Raw genomic sequence first — 8,048 nt, forward strand, 5'->3', positions numbered from 1 at the left:
TTAGGTGCACATTGAAGAACCCGAGGTAGTCAAATTAATCCGGAGTCCTCCACTACGGCGTGCCTCTTCGTCAGATCGTGGTTTTTGCACGCAAAACCCCAGAAGCTAATTTTGAATCAGATAGACTGCTTTGCATTGAATCCCGGAACTTCTGATTGTGTTAAGTGGCTGGAAACAGACAAAAAACTAAGGAGAAATGCAATACTCTGGTTTCACAGGAGGGCTACCTTTAAAACGTAATATTCGATTTTGGCATGTATGGGACCGTATTCACAAAACTTATCTTACAGTGTTTCTTAATTTACCGGCGTTCAGGTCCCCGGCACTGGCGAAGCTATCGGCTTGACAATGAGGTCATCGTCGCGGCTATCGCCATTCACTAATGGCCGGTTCAACTGGCGGTTCCAACGTTCGAGAAGCTTTGTGAACAGGGAACCCAATAATTCAGGCATGACACGCCTTCTGAGGCATTGTTTTCTCCTGGAACTTCGTTGTGTGGATTCCTGGTGGTATGTATTACGAAGTGCACCTGTGGGCTGTAGCATTATATTTCATTTGTGTGTCTTCCTTCTCGGACTGGTGAGAAGAACTATGCAACTTGCACATTCGGTAAACGACCGTCCTGATAATCACACTCAAGTGCCATCTGTCAGCCCTGTGCCAGTTACTTTATAGCCGAGAGCCTCTACAATGAACGCTTCTATAACAAAATGTCCTGTATAACGAAGGAATAAGTCTGTCCTGGTTCTATTGTGAGCTGTGTGGTGCGCCTCCTTTCAACGAAGTGACTTGTATATCTAAGGACTGCATAAGCATCAAGGACTTCTTTGTAAAAGCGTTCGATTGCATTTGCTGGAATGGGCGATTCATAGATTAAATTTTCGATTGAATAAATTAAGGCTCTATTTGCGAATAATTTTTAATCCAAGTAATCGACTGTAGCTTTGACCAAATTAAGGACTCAATTGCTTCACCGTGGCATGGCCCGTATGGAATATTCTGGAAGGAGTTGCTGTAAGACCGCATTTGTCACACCCGACAGCTTGTATGAATTTAATGTCATGCTGTTCGACCTTTTTAATGCGCCGGCCACAGTTGAACGGATGATGGCCACTCTTTTGTGGGGCTTGAAGCGGCATATATGCTGCTTTTATTTAGACGACGTTGTGGTGTTTGTGCCGGACTTTCAGACACATCTTCAACGCATGGAACACGTTTTGATCTGCCTTACGCAAGCTTGCCTGCAGCTTAACTTAAGGAAGTGTCTTTTTTTTTTCGCTGTACAACTATATTGGGCCATGTTGTTTCCAAGCATGGCGCACTTCCTGATTACGCTAATCTCCACGCCGTGGCCGAATTTCCTAAGCCAACGACACTTACGGCACTGTCTAGCTTCACAAGCCTGCTCATATTTTCGTCGTTTTGTGCAAGGTTTCGATACCATCATTGCACCCCTGACACAGCTTCTTAGCGGCAACAATGGCCTTTCTACCTAGTCAGAAGAGTGTGACGTCGCATTTACCACCTCACGTCGTCTACTTAATTCGCCACCAAATTTACGCCACTTCGATCCGACTGCTCCTACGGAAATTCACACTGATGCCATCGGCGTCGGCATGGGCGCAAAGCTAGCGCAATGGAAACCTGGCTTTGGCGAGTCTCTTTGCCTACGACAGCCGAACTCTCACTAAAGCTGAAGCGAGCTACTCTGTGACTGAAAAGGAACGCTTAGGCATTGTGTGGGCTCTTGGAAAATTTCGGCCTTACCTTTACAGTCGACCTTTCGACGTCGTCACAGACCACCATGCGCTTTGCTGGTTGTCGTCCCCCGAAGACCCGTCTGGCCGCCTGGCGTGATTGGCCCTATGTGTACAGGAATTCGACATCAGAGTTGCCTATCGCTCTGGGCTCAAACACTATGACGCCGATGCTTTATCACGTCCGCCAATTCCACCCGACGTCGACAGCGTTTCGCCCTGTTGGCGCGCCCTGTTACCTTTGCCTGTCAACTACTTGGCTCAGAACAGCAAAATGACCCATATATAGCCGCTCTTCTGCACTTTCTAGAGAATTTTGTCGGACTACCAGTGTCTCGTGCGCTCCGCCGTCAAGCATCACACTTTACAATTCGATATGGACTTTTCTGCCGCCGAAATAACCAGTGCGATGGCCACAAGTGGCTTCTAGTGGTCTCGCGCCAACTCCGTAGCGATATCTGCGCTTCATTTCACGCCGACCCGCAGTGTGGTCATGGCGGCGTCTCCATGACCTACACATGACTTCGACTTCGATTTTACGGGAGGGGCCTGCGTAATTACGTCCGCAAATACGTCCGCTCGTGCCCCGATTGCCAACGTCACAAATTGGCTCCTCATCCAGCCACTCCGTTGCAGCCTCTTCCATGCCCAGTCGTACTGCAAGAACGAGGGGCAGGGATCGCGAAGTAAATATACAAAGGGGCCACCAACCTGCGGAATGTTTCAAAAGAAGTACAAACCGCAGTGCGCATGGTGCCACAGGGTGAAAGGCAACGGAATGCAATTGAAAGGGCAGTACTTGCAGTAAACAGAGACATTTGGATGCTAGCTGAGGCAATGAATTTTACGGTCATTGACATCAACCGTGAAGTACACCGAACAGGCCGCGAAGGCGCTTTTGTGCGTGGCGGGATACATTTTAGCGAAAGTGTAGCAACACCGGTTGGACGTCGATTCGCGGTGCGGGCTCTACTTTCTTTAGGCGGGTTCCAGGCAATCAGGTAGGAAGATTAAGTACTGACTGCAGCGTCACACCAAGTAAAGGGCAGAATTAGACCACAAGGAGTTAGGAAAAGACGTACAAACGGTAAGAATGGAGAAGGTAACATTTGTTACATAGACATGCAGGGTGGTCGCAAGCAGGAAAAATGGCTGAAAATGCAAAGGCAGCTGAATGACGAAGCGATTAGCGTGTATGCCTTGACCGAAACGCATCTACGAGATTTGGAGCAGCCGCCTGTTATTGACAATTTTCTATGGGAAGGGTGCAACAGAATGATTAAGCCAAGAAAAGGCAGAAGCTTAGGCACGCTAATTAGGCGAGGTCTGAAGTGGCAGAGGATAAAAGATACATGTAAGGAACATATATAGATTAGCGGCACACGGCAAGGCAAAAAGACGTGACTAGGAGTAGCTTACTTATGGACTAGTGATAGCAGAGAAAAAATATAAGGAATTGATTCATTGCATTAGAAGAGATATTAATGAGTTCAAGAAATTGGGCCAACTGATATTAGTGGGAGACATGAACATGCACATGGATCATTTAGACGTATATAGTGCTGAATCTGTGTCATGAACAGAACTTTATAGTAAACAGGGGAAATAAGTGTCATGGACAGGTAACGTGGCAATGCGGAAACAGGCTGCCATGTATAGACTACGCCTTAGTTTCAGAAATGGTCTACGAACAACTAACAAATAGACAAAATAATAATAGACGAACATGGAAAAAATAGCCGAGGTGGTGATCATAGACGTTAATATTAAAGTACCAGAGATATACCAACGTAAAACACGAACCAATAGCATGAGAATTTCTAAACATAAATAAAGGGCAAATAACAGAGATCGCAAAAGAAAAACATAGAGAAAAAAATGGAGGCGTTTCCTACAGCTGCCTCGGACTATAAGGAACTGGTAGACGTCATGCAGCAGGAAATAAAGACACGGCAACAATTTGTTCGATTGGAAAAGAGAAACCACACAAGTGATGGAACAGGGAAATAAAGCAAGCTATAGAAGAGCGTAAGCAGGCGTCTAGGGATAATCGAGAACCAAGAAGTTGGGTTTACACGAAAAGGTGCTCCTTAGATGAACAAATACCGAAAAAATAAAGAAGATGGCGAGTGAGTTCGTGCAAGAGAAAATTAAATGCGCGAGTGAACGTTGGATGCATAACATTTGCAAAAGAGACAAAGGCGCCCCAAAACGATTCTGGAAGCATAGAAGAGCACTCGGAGCTCCAACTAAAAATTTGCAGGCCGCTATAAGAGATGAAGATGGTAACATCTTTGAAGAAAGATTATGCGCCGCGGTACGTCACAGACGTTATTAGGGATAACTTCGGCGCGAAAGAAAGCGCAGTTCAGACTCAAGCAGATCCAGCAACAAGAGATATGCCTGAGAGAGATCAAAATTTAGCATAGAAAGCTTTCGGGAGAAAAAAAGCAGTGAAAATGACTCCAATAACACGGCAACAGGACCCGATGAAACTCCGATACAGCTAATCAAAAGCCTCGGTCCAAAGGGCAAGACACTAGGGACTATGGCCATAGAGCAAGCGATTGGAACGAAGAAAATTCCGGCCGGATGGCGCGAAGGCAAGATGAGCCTCATCTTCGTGGGCAAAGGAGATAAGGACACGACGAGCTCGTACAGGCCAGTTACTGCAACGTCGGTGATATACAGAATGGCAATGCAAGCCGTAAAATCAGAACTATCGAAGTGGGTGGAGAAAAATGATGTACTGGGGGAACTACAGAATGGGTTCAGGCCAGACAGACGCTTGCAGGATAATATGTTTGTACTAACCGCACAGTACATAGAGATTTCAGTAGCTCAGAATCGACCTTTGTCACTAGCATTTCTAGATATTAAAGGAGCCTATGACAACGTAGACAGGGAATTGTTATGGGATATTCTTTAACATGAAGGCGTAGAGGACAATTATGTGGAGCTTCTGAGGGAGATATATAGAGGGAACCGAGTTCAAATTGAATGGGAATGTCGAAAATGGTAAGGGAGCAGGTGGGAATTCACCATTGACTGAATCAATTATGCCCGCTGTCTTGATTGTTCACGCTCTATGTTAAGCGCATAGAAAGACGACTGGAAAACAGCGAATTAGGGTTTGATCCTACATGCGTAATGGACAAATGGTGCAACAGAAGCTCCCTCGACTGATGTATGCGGAAGACATAGTGCTACTAGCGGCCAATAAAAGAGCTTTACAGACACTTGAGGATATCTGTGGCAACGCAGCGACAAATCTAGGCCTCAAGTTTAGCGCAGAGAAATCGGGAATAATGATCTTTAATGAAGAGACGAGTAATTACGTGGTGTCAATTCAACAGCAACTCATACCCATATTCAAGCAATATAAATGCCTCGGCGAATACATAAACGAAGGGATTACTTACTCAAGCACCCACCAAGATAATCTGAAAATAAAGGGTAAGCGTTGTGCAGCAATAACGAAACACGGAGGGCTGTGGGGCCGCAATAAGTATGAGGTGGTGCGTGAACTCTAGAAAGGAGTAATGGTGCCAGCACTGACGTTCGCTAATGCCATTCTATGCTTAAAATCGGATATCTTGTCGGGTTTGGAAGTTGACCAAAAATCGGTAGACCGGTTGGCTTTGGGAGGCCACGGTAAAATCACAAATGAGACAGTGCAGGGGGACATGGTTTGGGCCTCTCTTGAAGTCAGAGAAGCACAGAGAAAAATTAGTTTTGAAAAAAAGACTCAGGAACATGGGTGAAAATAAATGAGCACATAAAGTGCACAAGTATCTGTACTTGAAAAAAGTGGACACTGAATGAAAGAAGAGGTCAAGAAAGTTGGCAACCAAGCAGAGGGTAATTGAAACTCCAAATAGACAACCTGTAGTCATCAGAAACAAAGTGTGAGAGACAGAGACAGTTAATTGGAAGCAAAGAATGGAAACAAAAAGGACAATGGAGATTTAAAATGAGAAGAAAGAAATTAGAAGAGTAACGTAAATTAGAACGATAAGGTAATGAAGGGTGACATAATTAGAACGATATCATAAAAGGCAGTGCCTTGCTATTTGAGGCTCAAGCTGGTTAAGGACAAAGGACAAAAACATAAGGACAAAAACATACCGGAGCAAATATTCAGAACTAGATGAGGCGTGTGTATGCTGCAGAAAAAATCTGGAGACCACTCAGCACATCCTAATGTAATGCGGAGGGATTCACTCAGTGAGAACCATAGGTAACGTACACCTTCCAGATGCGCTTGGGTTTAAAGTGGACGGAAGCGTCAACAAGTCAGCAGTCGAGATAAGCAAAAGATGTTTGTTATATTGGTGGAAAATAAATCAGAGAAGAGACTGATGCGACCAGACCCCTTACAGTCATAGCTAGCGGCACAAGGTAGATTTGGAAGGAACAAAAAAGATTAAGGATATGTATACAAAAATGATAGATAAAAAGCGTGTATGGTATGCCTGATTAAATCAAGCAGGCTAGGTGACTATTTGTCACCGCCCCGTTTCAAAGGGGATGCCACTAAATCATCATCATCAGTAAGCCCCTTTGACCGTGTGGAGATTCATTTATATGTCCTCTCCCATGTAAGGCTGCTGGCAACCGTTGGGTCATAGTCACAGTCGATCACCTGACGCGTTCATGCGGAAATCGCTGCCCTCCCAGCAGCCACAGCGCGCGACGTCGCTTCCTTCATCCTGCATCACCTCGTTCTACGCCACGGCGCTCCTCGGGAACTCTTGAGTGTCCGAGGGCGCGTGTTTCTTTCTGAAGTAGTGAAGTCTGTCCTTCATCAATGCAACATTATCATCGCCGCAGCACCGCCTATCATCCCCGGACAACTGGTCTGACGGAACGGTTCAAGCGTACTCTCGGCAACATGTTGTCCGTGTAAGTCTCTTCGGATCGTTCCAACTGAGTTCCTTGTGGGGGCGAAATGAAAAAAACACTCGTGTACTTGTGTACTCGTTCACGTCAAAGAACCCTAGATAGTCTAAATTTCCCCGGTGCCCAATTACAGCGTGCCTCATGATGATATCGCGGTTTTGTCACGGAAAACCCCCTAATTTAGTTAACTGGGACCTTGTTCTGCCGTTGGTAATACACGCTGAAGAAGAAGACCTAGTTCGAAACGGCTTCGCTCACATCGGGCTCCAAATTCTTCCCTAACATTAATTCTCTCCTTGATTGTAGCCTCTTTTAACATGCACCTTTCAGTTAGAATGACTGCTCGCTCGCATACCAGTTTATTTATTGGAGCGTCTCGTTTAGTTTTAGTTTTTTTATTTCTTTTTGTGTTTTTCGTTTTCAAATAATGATTTCCTGTAGTTACCTCCTGCCGCCCGATTCTTGGCCTGTCCCCCTTAGTGGGTGCGAGCCATGACAGAGGTCCATCACCATCATCATCATAATCATCATCATCATCATCATCAACAACAACAACATCGGGCTCCACATGTTTTGCTTTTTGGGCGGACCACCTTCTGAGACTTGCCCAAGTGGTCACCACCATCTCCTGGAAGTGAACCGGCACCTGTGGAGACCAACTGCAGGTCAGTCGGACCATATATCGGCGTTTTACAGCCGATTTTCCACCTTCACAACGTGGCGGGATGCTAACCTTAACTTCGAGTAGGGGAGCGGCAGCGGCACCTATGCCGGCGTGCGGGCACTCAAGGATGGCGGCCGTAAGGGCTCCGGCTGCGACATCGATGGCCGGAACAATATTCCGGGAAGATTCTGCATCTAACCTGTGAACAGTTACAGCGTAGCGAATGGAAGAAGGGATGGACTTCGCTGCATCTCAGGTGGGTGATGCAACACACCATCGCGATTGCAATACGGCAGCTACGATCAACAACGGTATGCACACCGCTACCGTGGTCGACAAAACAAAAGCAGAAGCCGGAAGGGAGCGCATTCTTTCGCTGAAGGAAGAAAAAAAATCTCGCGCAGGAGCGACACTCCGCATAAGGTAACGCACTGCCATCAGGACCGAACATCAACTAATCCATACCCAAAGAAATCCGCAGAGGACCACGATGCAAGCGTCTACCGCCGCTACCGAACAATAACCTGAAGGTGGTAATTGGGCCACACCAAGGGCTACCACTCGAGAACGTGAACGGTCAGACCCTGGCAAGAGCCGTCATGTAAGCATGCAAGTAACGAACCACTGACCGCAATTTCATTCTATGAATCAAGCCGGGTTCCAACACCGCAGTGGTCTCCACCCCGAATTAGGATACGGCCAAGGTCATGCAGGTCATTGAATCC

Source organism: Dermacentor variabilis, unplaced genomic scaffold (genome assembly GCF_050947875.1).
Source record: "Dermacentor variabilis isolate Ectoservices unplaced genomic scaffold, ASM5094787v1 scaffold_18, whole genome shotgun sequence".
In the NCBI taxonomy this organism is placed as follows: Eukaryota; Metazoa; Arthropoda; class Arachnida; order Ixodida; family Ixodidae; genus Dermacentor; species Dermacentor variabilis.